This window comes from Herpailurus yagouaroundi, unplaced genomic scaffold (genome assembly GCF_014898765.1).
Source record: "Herpailurus yagouaroundi ecotype Mexico unplaced genomic scaffold, PumYag 77, whole genome shotgun sequence".
NCBI classification, from domain to species: Eukaryota; Metazoa; Chordata; class Mammalia; order Carnivora; family Felidae; genus Herpailurus; species Herpailurus yagouaroundi.
The window spans coordinates 35758654-35779794 of NW_024412388.1; the positions used below are offsets into that span (position 1 = coordinate 35758654).

A 21141-nucleotide genomic window follows, 5' to 3' on the forward strand; every position below is an offset into this window, starting at 1 on the left:
TCTCAACAATAGCCAAATTATGGAAAGAGCCTAAATGTCCATCAACTGATGAATGGATAAAGAAATTGTGGTTTATATACACTATGGAATACTATGTGGCAATGAGAAAAAATGAAATATGGCCTTTTGTAGCAACGTGGATGGAACTGGAGAGTGTGATGCTAAGTGAAATAAGCCATACAGAGAAAGACAGATACCATATGGTTTCACTCTTATGTGGATCCTGAGAAACTTAACCCATGGGGGAGGGGAAGGAAAAAAAAAAGAGGTTAGAGTGGGAGAGAGCCAAAGCATAAGAGACTGTTGAGAATGAGAGCAAACTGAGGGTTGATGGGGGGTGGGAGGGAGGAGAGGGTGGGTGATGGGTATTGAGGAGGGCACCTTTTGGGATGAGCACTGGGTGTTGTATGGAAACCAATTTGACAATAAATTTCATATATAAATAAAAAAAAATATGACACAAAAATCCTTAGCAAAACTTGAGCATGCAGAATTTGGCAATATATAAGAATTATACACCATGGACAAGTAAAGTAAATTCCAGAAATGCAATGCTGATTCAATATGTGAAAACAATTCAATATTTGAAATTAATCAATGCAATCCACCATATAACAGGCTAAACAATAATCACAATCATTGATTGATGCAGAAAATGCACTTGACAAAATTCAACACATATTCATGATAAAAACCCTCAGACAAAAGTAGGAATAAAGGAGAAATTCCTCAATGTAATAAAGAGTGTCTAACAAAAAAATACAGCTAGTGTTACACTTAAAGGTGACAGACTAAGTGCTTTCCCCTAAGATAGAGAAGAAGCCAAGATGTCAGCTCTCATCACTCTTATTCTACAAAGTAATTGTAATAAGTTCACACATGATACATGATAAACATACAAAAATCAACTGCATTTATATATACTAACAATGAACAATTAGAAGCCAAAATCAAAAACACAATATACTTCTTCTAATCACTAAAAAAAATACTTTGATGTAAATCTAATAAAACATATGGAGGACTTACATACTGAAGACTACAAAACACTGATGAAAGAAAATACAGATCTAAATAAATGGAGAGAGATTCCATTATTCATGGATTGGAAGATTCCCACCATAGTAAAGACATCAATGCCACCCATGCAATTAATGCAATTGCCATCAAAAGCCCAGCAAAATTTGAGAGAGAGAGAAAGAGAGAGGGAGAAAGGGAGAGAGAGAGAGAGAGAGGGAGAGGGAGAGAAACAGGCTCTTAACTATAGAGAACAAACTGATGGTTACCAGATGGGGGTGGTGGGTGGGGAGGATGGGTGAAATAGGTGAAGGGGTTAAGAGCACACTTACCATGATGAGCACTGAGAAACGTATAGAATTGCTGAATCACTACACTGTACACCTGAAACTAATATAACACTGTAGGTTAACTATACTGGAATTAAAATTAAAATCCAAGCAAGATTTTTTATGGCTTTAGACAAGATTATTCTAAACTTTATATGTAAAGACAAAGGAACTAGAGACCTAAAACAATTCCTTTTAAAGAAGAATAAATTAGGAGGAAACAGCCTGCCGTATTTTAAGAAGACTGTGGGGCACTGGACGGTCTAGACACAAAGATCAATGGAAGAGAACAGAGAACCCAAAAACAGGCCTACACAAATAAGCCCAAATGATATTTGTTTTAAAGTTCATAGTTTAGAGTTCACTCTGACTTGACAAACACCTAATGTCATGTATCATCATAGCATCATAAAGAGTCATTTCACTGCCGTAAATATCTCCTGTGCTCCAGTAATTCACCCTTCCCAACTCCACCACTCCCCCAAACCCCTTACAACCACTGATATTTTTTTACTGTTTCTATCAGTTTTGCCTTTTCCAGAATGTCATATACTTGCAATCATACAGTTTAAGCCTTTCCAGATGGGCCTTTCACTTAATGATAAGCATTTAAGGTTCCTCCATGGGTCAAAAGCTTATCCCATTTCTATGTTGAAAAATATTTCGTATGAATGTACCACAGTTTATTTATCAACTCACCTTCTGAAGTACATTTTGTTTGCTTCTGAAATTTGGCAACTATGAAAAAAAACTGCTATAAACATTCCCAACTTGATCTAGATTCACTATAATCACAGTCAAAATCCCAGCAAGTTGCTTTGTGGATACTGACAAACTGATTATAAAGTTTATATGGAAAGGTACAGATCCAGAAATCTTTCCTTAAAAATTTTAACATTTATTCATTTTTGAGACAGAGAAAGAGGGCAAGCAGGGGTGGGGCAGCAGAGAGAAAGGGAGACACAGAATCTGAAGCAGGTTCTAGGCTCAGCTGTCAGCACAGAGCCCGATGCAGGGCTCAAACCCATGAATGTGAGATCATGACCTGAGCCAAAGTCAGACACTTAAACGACTGAGCCACTCAGGTGCCCCCTTTTTTAAAATTTTTCAAGGGGCGCCTGGGTGGCGCAGTCGGTTAAGCGTCCGACTTCAGCCAGGTCACGATCTCGCGGTCCGTGAGTTCGAGCCCCGCGTCAGGCTCTGGGCTGATGGCTCAGAGCCTGGAGCCTGTTTCCGATTCTCTGTCTCCCTCTCTCTCTGACCCTCCCCAGTTCATGCTCTGTCTCTCCCTGTCCCAAAAATAAATAAACGTTGAAAAAAAAATTTTTTTTAATTAAAAAAATAAAATTTTTCAATGTTTTATTTATTTTCGAGAGAGAGAGAGCGCGAGCAGGGAAGGGGTAGAGAGAGAGGCAGACACAATCTTAAGCAGGCTCCAGGCTCTAAGCTGTCAGCACAGAGCCCAACATGGGTCTTGAACTCACATAATGACCTGAGCTGAAGTCGGTAGCTCATCAGACTGAACCACCCAGGTGCCCCAGCAATTGGCTTTTTTTTTTTTTTTTTTTTAGCAATTGGCTTTTTAATATTAACCTTGTTTTCTGCAATTTTGCTATAATCCTAACTTATTTTTTAAATTTTTAATTGGAGTACAGTTGATACACAAACATTAGTTTCAAGTATACAACTTAGTGATTTGAAAGTTTAAACATTATTCTAATTTCACCACAAGCATAGCTGTCATCTGTCCTGTTACACTGTTATTACAGTATCTTTGACTGTATATGCTTTGCTTTTTATTCCTGTGACTTACTCATTCCATAACTGGAAGCCTGTATCTCCCTCTCTCTTTCACCCATTTTGCCCAATCCTCCACTTCCCCTCTGGCAGCTACTAGTTTGTTCTCTGTATTTATAGGTCAGATTCTGCTCTTGGTTTATTCTTTTTTTTTTCTTAGATTCCATTTATGAGTTAAATCATATGGTATTTGTCTTTCTCAGTCTGACTTATTTCACTTAGCATTCTAGGTCCATCCATGTTCCATGTTGTCCCAATGGCACAATCTCACCCTTTTTTAATTTTTAAAATATTTTTTAAGTTTATTTATTTATTTTTGAGAGAGAGAGAGAGAGAGAGAGAGAGAGAGAGAGAGAGCACAAGTGGGGGAGGGACAGAGAGAAGGAGAGACAGAATCCCAAACAGGCTCCACACCATCAGCACAGAGCCCGATGTGGGCTTTGAATTCATGAATTGTGAGAGCATGACCTGAGCTGAAACTAAGAATCAGACGCTCAACTGATTGCCTCACCCAGGTGCCTCAATCTCATCCTTTTTATTACTGAGTTATATTATATTGTATACATTTACCACATTTTCCTTATCCACTTATCTGTGAATGGACACTTCAGTTGCTTCCATGTCTTAGCTATTGCAAATGCTGCAGTAAACAAACATGTGCATATACTTGTTGAGTTAGTGTTTTCTTTTTCTTTAGGTAAATACCCAAAAGTGGAATTATTGGATCATGTGGTATTTCTACTTTTAATTATTTTTTTGAGGACCCTCCATATTGTTTTCCACAGTGGCTGTACAAATTTGCATTCCCACCAACACTGCATGAGGGTTTTTCACCACATCCTTGCCAACACTTGCTCTTTCTTGTCATTTTAACTTTAGCCATTCTGACAGGTGTGAGGTAATATCCCACTGTGGGATTTGCATTTCCTTAATGATGAATGATATTGAACAATTTTGGCCATCTGTATGTCTTCTTTGGAAAAATGTACATTCAGGTCCTCTGCCCGTTTTTTTTTTAAAATTTTTAACGTTTATTTTTTGAGACAGAGAGAGACAGAGCATGAACGGGGGAGGGGCAGAGAGAGGGAGACACAGAATCCGAAACAGGCTCCAGGCTCCGAGCTGTCAGCACAGAGCCCAACGCGGGGCTCGAACTCACGGACCGCGAGATTGTGACCTGAGCCGAAGTCGGCCGCTCAACCAACTGAGCCACCCAGGCGCCCCTCTGCCCGGTTTTTAATTAGAGTTTTTGTTTTTTGGGTGTTCAATTCCATAAGTTCTTTACATATTTTGGATACTAACCTCTTATTGGATATACCACTTGCAAATATCTTCACCCATTCAGTAGGCTTTTTGTTTTGTTGATGGTTTCCTTTGCTGTGCAAAAGCTTTTTATTTTGATGTAGTCCCAATTGTTTACTTTTGCTTGTGTTTCCCTTGCCTTAGGAGGCATATCTAGAAAAGTGTTGCTATGTCAGTGTTTCCCTGACATATGGCTGATGTCAGGGAAATTACCTCTTGTGCGCTCTTCTAGGATTTTTATAGTTTCAGGTCTCACATTTAGGTATTTAATCCATTTTGAGTTCATTTTTGTGTAGACTGAATGCTAAATTATTTTTTTACAAAGTGCAAAAGCAAGTTAATGGAGGAAAGAACATTTTCTTCTTTTAAGTTTTGTTTTAATCATCTGGTTGCTACTCATGATGATAAATACACTCCTTAATCCTCATCACATATTTCACCCATCTGCCCACTCACCTCTGGTAACCATTAATTTGTTCTCTATAGTTAAGAGTCTGTTTCTTGGTTTGTCTCTTTTTTTAAACATGATTTTTTTTATGAGAAAAAAATTTTTAACGTTTATTTTTGAGAGAGAGAGAGAGAGACAGAGCATGAGCAGGGAAGGGGCAGAGAGAGAGGGAGACAGAATCCGAAGCAGGCTCCAGGCTCTGAGCTGTCAGCACAGAGCCTGATGTGGGGCTCGAACCTACAAACCACATGATCATGACCTGAGCCTAAGCTGGACACTTAACTGACTGAGCTGCCCAGGCACCCCCAATTTTTTCTTTTAATATTAATTTCAGGTGTAGAATCTAGTGATTCATCATGTACATACAGTGCTCAACATAACAAATGCCCTCCTTAATACCCATCACCCAATTAACCCATCCCCTGGCCCACCTCCCCTGCAGCAACCCTCAATTTGTTCTTACTAGTCTGTTTCACGGTTTGCCTCTCTTCCCGACCCCCGTGTTCTTTGTTTTCCTTCTTACATTCCATATATGAGTGAAATCATATGGTTATTTGTCATTCTCTGATTTATTTTACTTAGCATAATACACTCTAGCTCCATACATGCTGTTGCAAATGGCAAGATTTCATTCTTTTTTTATGGCCAAATAATATTCAACTGTGTGTATGTATACACTATATATATATACCATACACACACACACACACACACACACACACCATTGTATGCGTGTGTACATATATGTATGTATTCTTAATCAATTCATCTCTAATGGATACTTCGGCTGCTTCCATGTCTTGGTTAATGTAAATAATGCTACTATAGACATAGGGGTGGTGCAGGTATCCCGTTGAATTAGTGTTTTTGTATTCTTTGAGTAAATACCTAGTAGAGCTATTACTACATCATAGGGTAGTTCTATTTTTGACTCTTTGAGGAAACTGCATATTGTTTTCCACAGTGGCTATACCAGTTTGCATTCCCACCAACAGTGCATGAATATTCCTCTATTTCTATATCCTCACCAACGCTTGTTTCTTGTATTCTTGATATAGCCATTCTGACAGGTATGAGATGATACCTCATGTGGTTTTGATTTGCATTTCGCTAGTAATGAGTGATGTGGAGATGATGAGTGATGGGGAGCATCTTTTCATGTGTCTGTTGGCCATCTGTATGTCGTCTTTGGAGAAATGTCTGTTCATATCTTCTGCCAATTTTTTAATTGGATTATTTCTTCCTTGGGTGTTAGGATTTTTTTTAAGTTTCTTTATTTTGTCAGAGGGAGAGAGAAAGAGAGAGAACATGGGGGAGGGACAGAGAGAGAGGGAGAGAGAGGGAAAATCCCAAGCAGCCTTGCTGCTGTCAGCACAGAGCCTGACACAGGGTTCAAAATCACGAACTGTGAAATCGTGACCTGATATGAAAACAAGAGTTGAATGCTTAACCAACTGAGCTACCCAGGCTTCCCTTGCGTGTTAAGTTTTATAAGTTCTTTATATATTTTGGATACTAACCCTTATCAGATATGTCATTTGCAAATATCTTCTCCCATTCTATAGGTTGCTTTTTAGTTTTATTGTTTCACCTTTGCTGTACAGAAGGTTTTTTAGTTTGATGTAGTCCCAATAGTTTACTTTTGCTTTTGTTTCCCTTGCCTAAAGAGACATATCTAGAAAAGTATTACTACAGTCTATGTCAAAGAAATTAGTGCCTGAGCTCTTTTCTAGGATTTTTATGGTTTTAGGTCTCACATTTAGGTCTTTGAACCTATTGCTCTGTGTTTTGGTTTTTTTTTTTTTTTCATGTTGCTGTCCAGTTTTACCAACTGGTCATTCATGGAAGAGACTGACTTATTCCCACTAGATATTCTCTTTGGCTTTGTTGAAGATTTATTGGCCAAATATTCTGGGTTTATTTCCAGCTTTCTATTTTGTTCTATTGATCAATGTATCTATTTTTGTGCCAATACCATACTGTTTTGATTACTATTGCTTTGTAATATAACTTGAAGTCTGGAATTGTAATGCTTCCAGCTTTGCTTTTCTTTTTCAAGGTTGCTTTGGCTATTAAGGGTCTTTTGTGGTTCCATACAAATTTTTGAATTATTTGTTCTAGTTTGGTGAAAATGCTGTTGGTACTCTGATAGCAATTGCATTAAATGTGTAGATTGCTTTGGGTAGTAAAGACATTTTAACAAAATTTGTTCTTCCAATCCATGAGAATGGAATGCCTTTCCATTTCTTTGTGTCATCTTCAGTTTCTTTCATCAGTATTTTATAATTTCCAGAGTACAGGTCTTTAACTCTTTAGTTAGACCTATTCCTAGGTATCTTATTATTTTTGGTGCAACCATAAATAGGGTTATTATTTTTTATTTTTTTTAATGTTTATTCATTTTTGAGACAATGCAAGAGACAGAGTGCAAGCGGCAGAGGGGCAGACAGAGGGAGACACAGAATCTGAAGCAGGCTCCAGGCTCTGAGCTGTCAGCACAGAGCCTGACGCGGGGCTCGAACTCATGAACCGTGAGATCATGACCTGAGCTGAAGTGGGATGTTTAACGAACTGAGCCTTGCAGGTGCCCCAGGATTGTTTTCTTAATTTCTCTTTCTGCTGCTTCACTATTGGTGTTCACAAATGCAACAGATTTCTGTACATTGATTTTGTGTCCTGCAACTCTACTGAATTATCATTTCCAGCAGTTTTTTGGTGGAGTCTTTCAGGTATCCTATATAGAATAACATGCCATCTGCAAATAGTGAAAGTTTTACCTCTTCCTTACTGATTTGGATGCCTTTTATTTCTTTTTGTTGTCTGATTGCTGTGGCTAGGATTTCCAGTACGATGTTGAATAAAAATGGTGAGAGTACAGATCCTTGTCTTGTTCCTGACCTTAGGGGCAAAGCCCTCAGTTTTTCCCCATCAAGGATGATGTTAGCTTTGGGTTTTTTTTTATAATGGCCTTTATTATGTTGAGGTATGTTCCCTCTAAACTTACTCTGTTGAGGGTTTTAATCATGAATGGATGCTGTACTTTGCCAAATGCTTTTTCTGCGTCTATTGAAACGATCATGTGGTTCTTATCCCTGCCCTAGTTAATGTGATGTATCACAATGACTGATTTGCAAATAATGAACCATCCTTACAAACTCGGAGGAAATCTCACTAAATTGTGGTGAATGATAGTTTTAATATATTGTTGGATTTGGTTTGCCAGTATTTTGTTGAGGATTTTTGCATCTATGTTCATCAGGGATATTGGCATGTGGCTCTCTTTTCTAGCGATATCTTTTTTTTTTTAAGTTCATTTATTTATTTTGAGAGAGCGTATGAGCACGAGTAGGGGAGGGGCAGAAACAGAGAGACAGAGAGAGACAGAGAATCCCAAACAGTCTCTGTACTGTCAGTGCAGAGCACGACATGGGGCTCAAACCCACGAAACTGTGAGATCATGACCTGAGATGAAATGAAGAGGTGGACGCTCAACTGACTGAGCCACCCAGGCTCCCCTCTAGTGATTTCTTTATCTGGTTTTTGTATCAGGATAATGCTATCTTCATAGAATAAATCTGGAAGCTTTCCTTTTCTACTTTTTGGAATAGTTTGAGAAGAATAGGTATTAACTCTTCTTTAAATGTTCAGTAGAATTTGTCTGTGAAGCCATCTGGTCCTGAACTTTTGTTTGTTGGGTGTTTTTGTTTTTGTTTTTGTTTTTATTACTGACTACAATTCTTTGTAATTAATCTGTTCAAATTTTCTCTTTCTTCCTGTTTCAGTTTTGTCAGATTATATGTTTCTGGAATTTATCCATTTCTTCTAGGTTGTCCAATTTGTTGGCATATAGTTTTTCATAACATTCCCTTATAATTCTGTGATGTTTGTTATTTCTCCTCTCTCATTTGTTCTTTTATTTACTTGGGTCCTTTCTCTTTTCTTTTTTCTTATTAAGTCTGGCTGGAGGTTTATCAATTTTATTGATTTTTTTCAAAGAAACAGCTCCTGGTTTCATCGATCTGTTCTACTATTTTTTTAGTTTCTCTATCATTTATTTCTCTCTAATATTCATTATTTCCTTTCTCAGCTGGTTTAAGTTTTGCTTGTTGTTCTTTTTTAGCTCCTTTAGGTGTAAGGTTAAGTTGTTTATTTGAGATTTTTCTTGCTTCTTGAGGTAGGCCTGTATTGCTATAAACTTCCCTCTTAGAACTGTTTTTGCTCTGTCCCAAAGGTTATGAACTGTTGTGTTTTCATTTTCATTCGCTTCCATGTACTTTTTTTGATGTTTTATTTTCACTTTTGAGAGAAAGAGGGAGAGAGAGTGTGGGGAGGGGCAGAGAGAAGGGGTGACAGAGGATCTGAAGCAGGCTCTGGCACTGAGAGACTGATGTGTGGCTCAAACTCATGAACCTTGAGATCATGACCTGAGCTGAAGTCAGATGCTTAACTGACTGACCTACCCAGGCACCCGTTTCCATGTACTTTTTAATTTCTTCTTTTATTTCCTGGTTGACCCATTCATTGTTTAGTAGCATGTTATTTAACCTCCATGTATTTGTGGTCTTTCCAAATTTTTTCTTGTGGTTGACTTCTAGTTTCATAGCATTGTGGTCAGAAAAGATGCATGGCATAACTTCCATCTTTTTAAATTTGTTAAGGCTTGCCTTATGGCCTAATATGTGATCTATTTTGGAGAATGTTCCATGTGCACTTGAAAAGAATGTGTATTCTGCTGTTTTAGGATGGAATGTTTTGCATATATCTGTTAAATCCATCTGTTTCACTGTGTCATTCAAAGCCACTGTTTCCTTAGTGATTTTCTGTTTAGATGATCTGTCCATTGATGTAAGTGGGGTGTTAAAGTCCTCTAGTGCTATTGTATTATTATTTATTAGTTCCTTTGTGTTTTCTATTAACTGTTTTGTGTATTTGGGTGCTCCCATGTTGGGCCCATAAATATTTACAATTGTTATATCTTCTTGTGGGATTGTTCCCTTTATTCTTATATAGTGTCCTTCTTTGTCTCTTGTTACAGTCTTTGCTTTAAAGTATGTTTCATCCGATGTAAGTATTGCCACTCTGGCTTGCTTTTGACATCCATTGGCATGTCAAATAGATGTTTCTCTATCCCCTCACTTTCAATCTCCAGGTGTGTTTGGTCTAAAATGAGTCTCTTGTAGGCAATGTATATATGAGTCTCTTTTTTTCATCCATTCTGTCACCCTATATCTTTTGATGAGAGCATTTAGTCCATTTATATTCAAAGTAATTATTGATACATATGTACTTATTGCCATTTTATTATTTGTTTAGTGGTTGTTTCTGAAGATTTTCTCTGATCCTTTCTTGTCTTTCTCTCATGGCTTGCTCATTTTCTTTAGTGATATATTTGAATTTCTTTCTCTTTATTCTTTGCATATTTAGTAGTGGTTTCTGATATATGGTTACCATTCAGTTTATATATAACATCTTCTGCATAGAGCGGTCTATATTAAATTGATGGTCATTTAAGTTTGAACCCCTTCTTTACTCCTCTGCTCCCATGTTTTAGGTACATGGTGTCATGTTTACATCCTTTTTTTGGTGAGTTCCTTGACTGATTTTTTTTACAGAAATATTCATTTCTGCTTTTGTGGATCATTTCTGCATTCGTTCTGCTTTTGTGGATCCTACCTTCACATTGTCATTTGTGGTCTTTGCTTTCCAAAGAGTCCCCTCTAATATTTTTGCAGCACTGGTTTAGAGGTCACGAACTCCTTTAGTTTGATTCAGCTTGATTACTTTCCATTATTCTGTCTTCTAGGTCACTAATTCATTCCTCTGCTTTGCCCAGCCTGCTGTTCATTCTATTAAGTACGTTTCTCATTTGTTTATTGATCTTTTATCTGTTATTATTCCTTATCTCTGTTTTAAGGGTCTCACTGATGTCCTCCACTCTGTTCTCACATCCAGTGAATATCCTTATAATTTCTTTAAATTCTCCTTCAGGTATGTTACTTATATTTGTTTCACTTAGATCCCTTTCTGTGGCCTTATCCTGTTCTTTCATTTGGGATAAATACCTTCCAGGGGAAGGGACCCACTGCCCTGGGACTAATGCAAGAGTGACTGGGAAGGGCAGTTCTTCCAGAGTGCGGGGGGCAGGGTTTGGTGTAAGCAAGTTAAGTAGAGAGTGTTCTGTACCGGTTTCTATAGGCGGCTCTGTGTTTAAGCCAAGGGGCAGAGAAGGATATGGTGCCTGCCAGTTCCTTTGTTCCTGGAGGAGTCTCTCATGAACAATATATTTCTATGGGACAAGCTCTGAGATGAGCAACTAACCTGCCCAGTGTGTGCCCCTGGAGCTCTTCAGATTGCAGTTTCCATGCTATATGTTGTAAGCTGTTTGCCCTGCCTTTTCCCCAAAAGTAGACCCAAAGTCCTCTGAGCTTTCCTAGAGCCAAGCACATTGATCTTTAAAACTCCAGGTTCTAAGCCCTGCTAGTTGGAGGAACTCATGAAATTTGGACCCTCTCACTTTCCAAGTCAATTGCCATGGGGATCCATTTTCCCTGTGTGCACTCCTGTGTGCTAGTCTGTCTCCTGCCCTTCTCCATGACTATGGCTCCCTCCCCACCAGAGCAGCCAGGACCTGCTTTTCTTCCAAGCCACCTCTCTGCTCCTACTTTCCTTGATGTGGTCTCTTCTCTACCTTCAGTTGTGGAGTTTGTTCTGCCAGTCTTCAGATAGATTTCTAGGGTATTTAGGATGATTTCATAGTTATGTAGTTGTGTTCATGGGACAAGGCAAGCCTAGGGTCCTCCTACTCGCTGCCATCCTCCCCTCCTCAGCAGAAAGAACATCTTTTAAACAAATGATACAGGGGCGCCTGGGTGGCGCAGTCGGTTGGGCGTCCGACTTCAGCCAGGTCACGATCTCGCGGTCCGTGAGTTCGAGCCCCGCCTCAGGCTCTGGGCTGATGGCTCAGAGCCTGGAGCCTGTTTCGGATTCTGTGTCTCCCTCTCTCTCTGCCCCTCCCCCGTTCATGCTCTGTCTCTCTCTGTCCCAAAAATAAATAAACGTTGAAAAAAAAATTTTTAAAAATAAATAAATTAATTTAAAAAAAAAACAAAAAAACAAATGATACAACTGGATGTCTATAGGCATAAGATAGTAATAATAATAAACTTTCACTTAAACCTCACACCTTATATAATTATTAACTCAAAATGGATCAAGGACTTAAATGCAAAATGTAAAACTATACAACTTTTAGAAAATACTTTAAAATCTTCAGTATTGAGCACCAGGCAAAGATTAAAACTTATAAATTCATGTTCTATGAAAGAACCTATTAATAAAAAGAAAAGACAAGCTACAGACTAGGAGAAAATATATATAAACCACATTACCAACAAAGGACTACTAGTATTTAGAATACATAAGAATTATTAATCTCAACAGTTTAAAAAAAAAATCAGCAACCTCCCTGTTTTCCAGAGTGGCTGCGACAGTTTGCATTCCCACCAGCAGTTCAAAAGGGTTCTCCTTTCTCCACATCCTCACCAACATCTGCTGTTTCCTGAGTTGTTAATTTTAGCAATTCTGACAGAATTGCTAAACAGCAATTGGTGGTATCTCATTGTTGTTTTGATTTGTATTTTCCTGATGATGGGTGATGTTGAGCATCTTTTCATATGTCTTTTAGCCATCTGGATGTCTTCTTTGGAAAAGTGTCTATTCATGTCTTCTGCCCATCTCTTCACTGAATTATTTGTTTTTTGGGTGTTGGGTTTGATAAGTTCTTTATAGATTTTGGATACTAACACTTTATCCAATATGTTATTTGCAAATATCTTCTCCCATTCCATTGGTTGCCTTTTAGTTTTATTGATTGTTTCCTTTACTGTGCATAACCTTTTTGTCTTGATGAGGTCCCAATAGTTCATTTTTGCTTTTATCTCCCTTGCCTCTGGAGACGACATGTCAAGTCAGAGAAAGACAGATATCATATGATTTCATTCACATGTGGAATTTGAGGAACTCAACAGATGAACACAGGGGAAGGGAAGGAAAAATAAGACAAAAACAGAGAGGGAGGCAAACCATAAGAGACTCTTAAATACAGAGAACAAACTGAGGGTTGCTGGAGGGGAGATTGGTGGGGGGATGGGTTAAATGGGTGATGGGCATTAAGGAGGGCACTTTTCAGGATGAGCACTTGGTGTCATATATAAGAGATGAGTCACTGGGTTCTACTCCTGAAGCCAAGACTACACTGTATGTTAATTAACTTCAATTTAAATTAAAAAAAAATCAGCAAATGGGCCAAGAACATGAAGAGATATTTCATCAAAAAGGATATAAAAATAGCAAATAAGCACATGAAAAGATGTTCAACATCATATACCATTAGGGAAATGCAAATTAAAAATTTTTTTTTCAACGTTTATTTATTTTTGGGACAGAGAGAGACAGAGCACGAACGGGGGAGGGGCAGAGAGAGAGGGAGACACAGAATCGGAAACAGGCTCCAGGCTCCGAGCCATCAGCCCAGAGCCTGACGCGGGGCTGGAACTCACGGACCGTGAGATCGTGACCTGGCTGAAGTCGGACGCTTAACCGACTGCGCCACCCAGGCGCCCCGGGAAATGCAAATTAAAACCATAATGAGATCTCACCTTTCAGAGCAGATAAAATAATAGCAATAACACCAAATACTGATGAAGATGGGGAGAAATTGGATCATTCATAGTTGTTCGTGGGAATGTAAAATGGTACAGCACTCTGGAAACAGTCTGGCAATTTTTGTTCATGTGTATTTATTTATTTTTGAGAAAGAGAGAGCACAAGAGGGGGAGAAGCAGAGAAGGAGAGGGAAACACAGAATCTGAAGTTGGCTCCAGGCTTTGAGGTGTCAGTACAGAGCCCAACGTAGGGCTCAAACTCATGCACTGTGAGATCATGACATGGGCCGAAGTTGGATGCATAACCGACCTAGCCATCCAGGCACCCCAGCAATTTTTTAAAATACTAAACATGCAACTACCATACAATCCAGCAACTGCTCTCCTGAGCATAAAAACATATGTTCACACAAAAACCTGTATGTGAATGTTCAAAGAAGCTTTATTCACAAGAGCTAAACACTGGAAACAATTCAGATGTCTTTCATTGGGTGACTAGTTAAACTTTAGTATATACATTCATACTATGAAATACTACTCAACAATAACTTTTAAAATGATTGATACAACAACTTGCAATAAAAATCTCCAGAGAACTATGCTGAGTGAAAAGAAACAATCACCAAAAGTTACATATTATGTTATTCCACTTATACAATATCCTTGAAATAACAAAATTATAGAAATGGAGAATAGATTATTGGTTGCCAGGGGTTAAAGATGTTGGTTGGAGGAGGGTTATGAGAAAGAAATAAGTGTGATTATAAAAGGACAGTATGTGGGATACTTGTGGTAATGAAAATGTTTTGAAACTTGACTGTATCAATGTCAATATCCTGCTGAGAAACTGTTCCATAGTTTTGCAAGGTGTTACTACCAGGGGCAATGACGTAAAGAGTACTTCCAAGTACATGTGAATTTACAATGATCTCAAAATAAAAATTTTCATTAAAAATTTATATAATGCTCCCAAAGATGAGTGATATATATTTTTTACTTTGGTGAGGTAATGAGATCACAGATCAGTAAGGAAGACAAGTATTCGAGTCAAAAATCACAATTCATTATGATAATAACTAATAACAGTCAAAAGTCATAATTCATTATAAGAATAATGTCTAATAATTATATAAAATTTACTGTGTACCAAACAGTGTCATAAGGTCTTTACCTATATTAACTAATTTTATCTTCACAACAACCCTATGAAGTAGGCATTATTACTATTTTGTGGATGAAAAAAACTTAAGTACCAAAATGTGTGATGACTTGCACAAGGGCACACAACTTATAGGTAACTAGCACTATAAAAATTATATACAATGTTATATGTAATGTATAGAGAGAAAAGAGATTGGAGTGACTGACTGTATCTAAAGGGATTAGGGTAAACACAGAAAGTTTCATAGAAGAATTGAACCTTGATAAACACTAAGGAGTTTATCTGTAATTTTATTTATTGTTTTTTTTAAGTTATTTATTTTGAGAGAGAGTGTTTGCGAGTTGAGGAGGGTCAGAGAGAAAGGGAGAGCAAGAATACCAAGTAGGCTTTGTGCTGTCAACACAGAGCCTGACATGGCGCTTGGTCCCACAAACCATGTGATCATGACCTGAGCCAAAACCAAGAGTCGGACACTTAATCAACTGAGCCACCCAGGCGCCCCAGGAGTTTTTCTGGAATTTTAGACAATATATATAAATTTCAGTAATATAAGGTAAGAAAATGCTACTAAAGAAAAGTCATATATGTTTCCTGGCTTATGTCTTCTCCCGCATAAAATAACTATTTTGGATTATGTTATCTCTAATGTCCCTCCTAACTCCTACAGTCTATGATTCTATGCTGCTAGTGTAGAAAGTTAAACAAATTATTGGGACCCTGTATGTATAGTCTTTGTTTCTTGTCTCAATGCTATTCTAGAATAACTTAAGGGCAATGTGTCAGTGTGTTCAAGACACATGGGTGTAGCTATTGTCAATTATAAATGAAATACCATTTGATACAAATGTAAAAGGCTTTGGAGTTAGCTGGGGAAAACAACCCACCATTTATATTATAGTTTCTATGGGAAAATAACTTTCAAACTAAATATGGTATATAAAGCAATTGTTTTTAAAATTGTGCACGGTCTGTTCAAATGTATTCTAGTATGTCTGTTCAGAAGAAAAGAAAGAGATAGTTCCTTTAAAAAATTAGAATCAGGCTTGGAAGGGGCTGTAGGTCTTAGAGAAGAGTTAATGAATAATCTTTTGTGTCTGATGCCAATTAGCTTTTACAACAGTTCCAGCCTCAAAGAACAGGAAGCAGCAGAGAAGAATTCAAAGAAGAATTTCCATCCAGACTGGAAAACAGCAGCAGAGGGTAATCCTAGGAAAATACGGCATATGTAAACAGAATCATTTCCCTTCTTTCTGGTTTAGATTGGAAAAAAGCAGGATGCTGAAAGATGCTAGGAAGGAAGCAAAACCTGAGCGAGGGGAGAAGAGACACAGCTTCTAGTGAGACCCAGTAGCATAACAACAACTGGGAGCAGTACTTTCTCTTACCTTTTCATTGCTACTAAAGAGAAGAAAAGTCAGAATTCTTGTAATGCCAGAGTAAAGCCAAGGTTAAACCACAACAATGGAAGATTTCTTATGATGAAGCATACAAGTGTGTTGAGGTGTTTTATTCTATTGTGCTCTGAATTATGTGTTTTATACTGAAGCTGCAGGTAATATATTGACTATACCACATTTGTTGTTTATATTTATAGTTTAAGACACTTTTCTAAACTTTCTTATATTCAACTGCCTACTTGACTGTTACCACTTAATGTCTCACAAGCACATCATACTTAACATATCTGTTCTACTGATCTCAACCTGTGCCTTCTCTTACCCCTACTCCTAACACAGCTTCCCTCCAAAAAGAGCCAACAACACAGAATACAAAGGATTATAAAAGACTACTACAAAAAAACAATATGCCAACAAATTGGACAAACTAGAAGAATAAATAGATTCCTAAAAATATAAGATCTTCCAAGACTAAATCAGGAAGAAATAGAAAATCTAAACAGACAATTTACTGGTAATAAAATTGAAACAAAATTGAATAAAAAAAACTCCCAAGAAACTAAAGTCCAGATGGCTTCAAAACTGAATTCTATCATTTTCTTCTACCAAACATTTAAAGAAGAGTTAATGCCTATATTTCTCAAACTATTCAAAAAATAGAAGAGGAAGGAATGCTTCCAAATTCATTCCAGGAGGACAGCATTACCCTGATACCAAAACCAAAGAGAACTATGAAGAAAGAAAATTGCAGACCAGTATCTTTGATAAGCATAGATGTGAAAATCCTCAACAAAATATAAACAAACTGAATTTTTAAATTATTAAAAGGATCATTCACCATGATCAAGTTGGATTTATTCCAGAGATGCAAGACCCAAAAATCAATCAACATGATACACCACATTCACAAAATGAAGGATAAAAATCATATAATCATTGCAGTAGATGTAGAGAAAGCATTTGACAAAATTTAACATCCATTCACAAAAACTCTCAACAAAGTGGATTTAGAGAGAACATACCTCAACATAATAAAGGCTGTCTGTGACAAGCCCACAGCTAACATCATCCTCAAAAGTCAAAAATTAAAAGCTTTTCCTCTAAGATCTGGAACAAGCCAAGTATGCTCACTCTTGCCACTCTTAACTCGTCATAACACTGAAAGTCTTAATTAGGCAAGAAAAAGAAATAAAGGTATCCATATTAGAAAAGAAGAAGCAGGAGCACCTGGGTGGCTCAGTTGGTTGAGCGTCTGACTTCAGCTCAGGTCATGATCTCACATTTGTGGGTTCCAGCCCCACATCGGGCTGTTGCTGTCAACACAGAGCCTGCCTCAGATCCTCTGTCTCCCTCTCTCTCTGCCTCTTCCCTACTCTTTCTCTCTCTTTCAAAAATTAAATAAATAAATAAATAAATAAATAAAGCAAAACTGTTTCTATCTGCAGATGACATGATATCATATATAGAAAACCCTAAAGACTCAAAAAAAATTGGGGCACCTCAGTGGTTCAATTGGTTAAGCATATGACTCTTGATCTCAGCTCAGGTCTTGATCTCAGAGTTAGGAGTTCAAGCCCCATGTTGGGCTCCACACTGGGTATGAAGCCTACTTAAAAAAAAAAAAAAGATGTGACTCACCCCAACCCCCCAAAAAAGACTCCAAAAAGCTGTTAGAACTAACAAACACAGTCAGTACAGTTGCAGAATACAAAATTAAAATACAAAAATCAGCTAAATTTCTATACATGAAATAAAGAGCTACCAGAAAGAGAAATTAATAAAGCAATCCCACTTACAACTACACCAAAAAGAATAAGATACCTAGAAATAAACTTAATCAAAGAGGTGAAAAACTTACACAACAAAAACTATAAGACACTGATGAAGAAACTGAAGAAGATACATATAAAGTAAAGATATTCCATGCTCATGAATAGGAATAATTAATACAGTTAAAATGTCCATATTACACACAGCAATCTACAGCTTCAGTGTAATCCCTACCAAAATTCCAATGGCATTTTCACAGAAACAGAACCAACAATCCTAAAACTTGTATGAAACCACAAAAGCCAAAAGCAATAGCAAAAGCAACAGCCAAAGCAATCTTGAGAAAGAAAAACAAAACTGGAGGCATCACAGTTCTTGATTTCAAACTATATTACAAAACTAGTAAAAAAAAAAAAAGCTATGATAATCAAAACAGTATGGTATTGGCATCAAAACAGCCATACTGGGGCCCCTGGGTGGCTCAGTTGGTTGAGCGTCCAATTTCAGCTCAGGTCATATCTCACGGTTTGTAAGTTCAAGCCCCACATCGGGCTTAGCTGCTGTTGGCGTGGAGCCCGCCTGTCCTCCTCTCTCTGCCCCTCCCCTGCTTATGCTCTCTCTCTCTCTCTCTCTCTCTCTCTCTCTCTCTCAAAAATAATAAACATTTTTTTAAACAGTCACATAGATCAATAAAACAGAACAGAGAGACTAGAAATAAACCCACACATATATGACTTATTTATGACAATGGAGCCAAGAATATACAATAGGGAGAGAGCAGTTTCTTCAAATAATTTATGCTGGGAAACTGGACAGCCACATGCCAAAAAAAAAAAAAAAAAGAAAGAAAGAAAGAAAGAAAGAAATTGGACCACTATCTTACACCACACACAAAAACTAACTCAAAATGGAATGAAGACTTGAATGTACAACCTTAAACCATAAAAATCCTGGAAGAAAATATGGAGATGAGCTCCATATAAGAAGAAAATATGGAGCTAGATATCAGGCTCCGCAATAATTTTTCAGATTTGACACCAAAAGTAAACAAAACAAAAGGGAAAATAAGCAAGTGGGATTATATCAGACTGACTGGATGGCTCAGTCGGTTGAACTCCTGACTTTGGCTCAGTCATAAGCTCATGGTTCTTGGGTTTGGGCCCCACATCGGGCTCTGTGCTGACAGCTCTGCTTTGGATTCTGTGTCTCCCTCTCTTTGATCCTCCCCCACTCACGCTCTGTCTCTCTCTCATGCTCTTAAGAGATTAAAAGAATTTTTTTTAAGAATTCTAAAAAAAAATTTCTAAAAAAAAGTGGGACTATATCAAACTAAAAAGCTTCTGCTCAAAAAGGAAACAATCAATAAAATAAAAAGGCAAACCTACAAAATGGGAGAGAATACTTGCAAATCATGTCTGATAAGCAGTTAATATCTAAAATATATAAAGCACTCATACAACTCAACAGTCAAACAAACAAAAAGATTAAGAAATAGGAAAAGAAGTTGAATAGACATTTTCCAAAGAAGACATACAAATGGCCAACAGGTACATGGAAAGGTATTCAACATCACTAATAATCAGGGAAAGGTAAATCAAAACCACAATGAGATACCACCTCCACCTACTAAAATGGCTATTATCAAAAAGACAAGTGTTGGCAAGGATGTGGAGAAAAGGGAATCCCTGTGCACTGTCGGTGGGAATATAAATTGATACAGCCAGTATGGAAAACTATTTTTTTAATGTTTTTATTTATTTTTGAAGGAGGGAGAGAGAGAGCACGAGCAGGGGAGGGGCAGAGTGAGAGGGAGACACAGAATCTGAAGTAGGCTCCAGGCTCTGAGCTGTCAGCACAGAGCCTGATGCGGGGCTTGAACTCACGACCATGAGATCATGACCTGAACCGAAGTCAGACGCTTAATGGACTGAGCCACCCAGGCGCCCCCAGCCACTATGGAAAACTATATTAAAGCTCCCCTCAAAATTAAAAATAGAACATATGACCCAGCAATTTCACTTCTGGGTATATTATCTGAAGGATTTGAAATCACTATCTCTCAGAGATATCTCCCATGTTTACTGCAGCATTATTTACAATGGCCAAGACATGGAAACAACCAAAGTGTTCACTGATAGATAAATGGATAAAGAAGGTGTAAGATATACACACAAATATACAATGGAATATTATTCAGCTTAAAAAAAGGAAATCCTGCCATTTGTGACAACATGGATAGATCCTAAGTGAAATAACACAGAGAAATACATATACTGTATGATCTCACTTATATGGGAATCTAAAAAAAATACAAACTCAGAGGTGCCTATCTAGCTCAGTTGGAAGAGCATGCAACTCTTGATTTTTGGGGTCATTAGTTTGAGCCCCATGGTAGGTGTAGAGATTACTAAAAACTAATTTTTCAATTAAAAAAAATTAAACTCCTAGATATAGAGAAACAGATTGGTGGTTGCCAAAGGTAAGGTGTGGGCAAGTGGGTAAAATGGGTAAAGGTGATCAAAGGATACAAACTTCCAGTTGTAAGATAAATCAGTCCTGGGGATGTAATGTACAGCATAATGATGATAGTTCACAATATTTTAGTTAACAATATTAGTTAACAAATATGATAGTTAACAATATATTTGGAAGTTGCTAAGAGAGTAAATCTTACAAGTTCTCATCACAAGAAAAAAATTTGTGTAACTATGTGGTAATGGATGTTAATTATAAACATATTGAGGTAATAATTTGGCAATATATACATATTTCAAATCATGTTGTATATCTAAAACTAATACAATATTACATGTTAGTTATATCTCAAATAAAATGAGTCTCTTATAGACAGCAAAAAAAAATACCATATGATCCAGCAATTACACTTCTCAAAGGGGTATCTGTATACTCATGTTCATAGTGGTATTATTCACAATTGCTAAAACATGGGTAAGTATCCGTCAAGCAAAATGTAGATATACAAACAATGGGATATTACTCAGTCCTAAAAAGGAAGGAAAGTCTGCAATATGCTACAAATGGATGAACCTTGAAGATATGCTAAGTAAAATAAGCCAGTGACAAAAATACAAATACTGTATGATTTCACTTACATGAGTTATAAGTCAAAATGACAGAGACAGAAAATAAAACTTTGGTTGCCAGGGGCTAGAAAGATGGGTGGAAGGGCAGCTTTGTTTAATGGGCATAAAGGTTTCAGTTTTACAAGCTGAAAAGATTTATGGACGTGTATGGC

General features: G+C 37.4%; 1 protein-coding gene across 2 annotated transcripts in view; it reads right to left on the reverse strand.

Annotated features, from left to right (window-relative positions):
• Positions 1 to 21141, reverse strand: part of ZSWIM5 (zinc finger SWIM-type containing 5) — a 255667-nt gene that overhangs the window by 152502 nt on the left and 82024 nt on the right. The window lies entirely within an intron of this gene.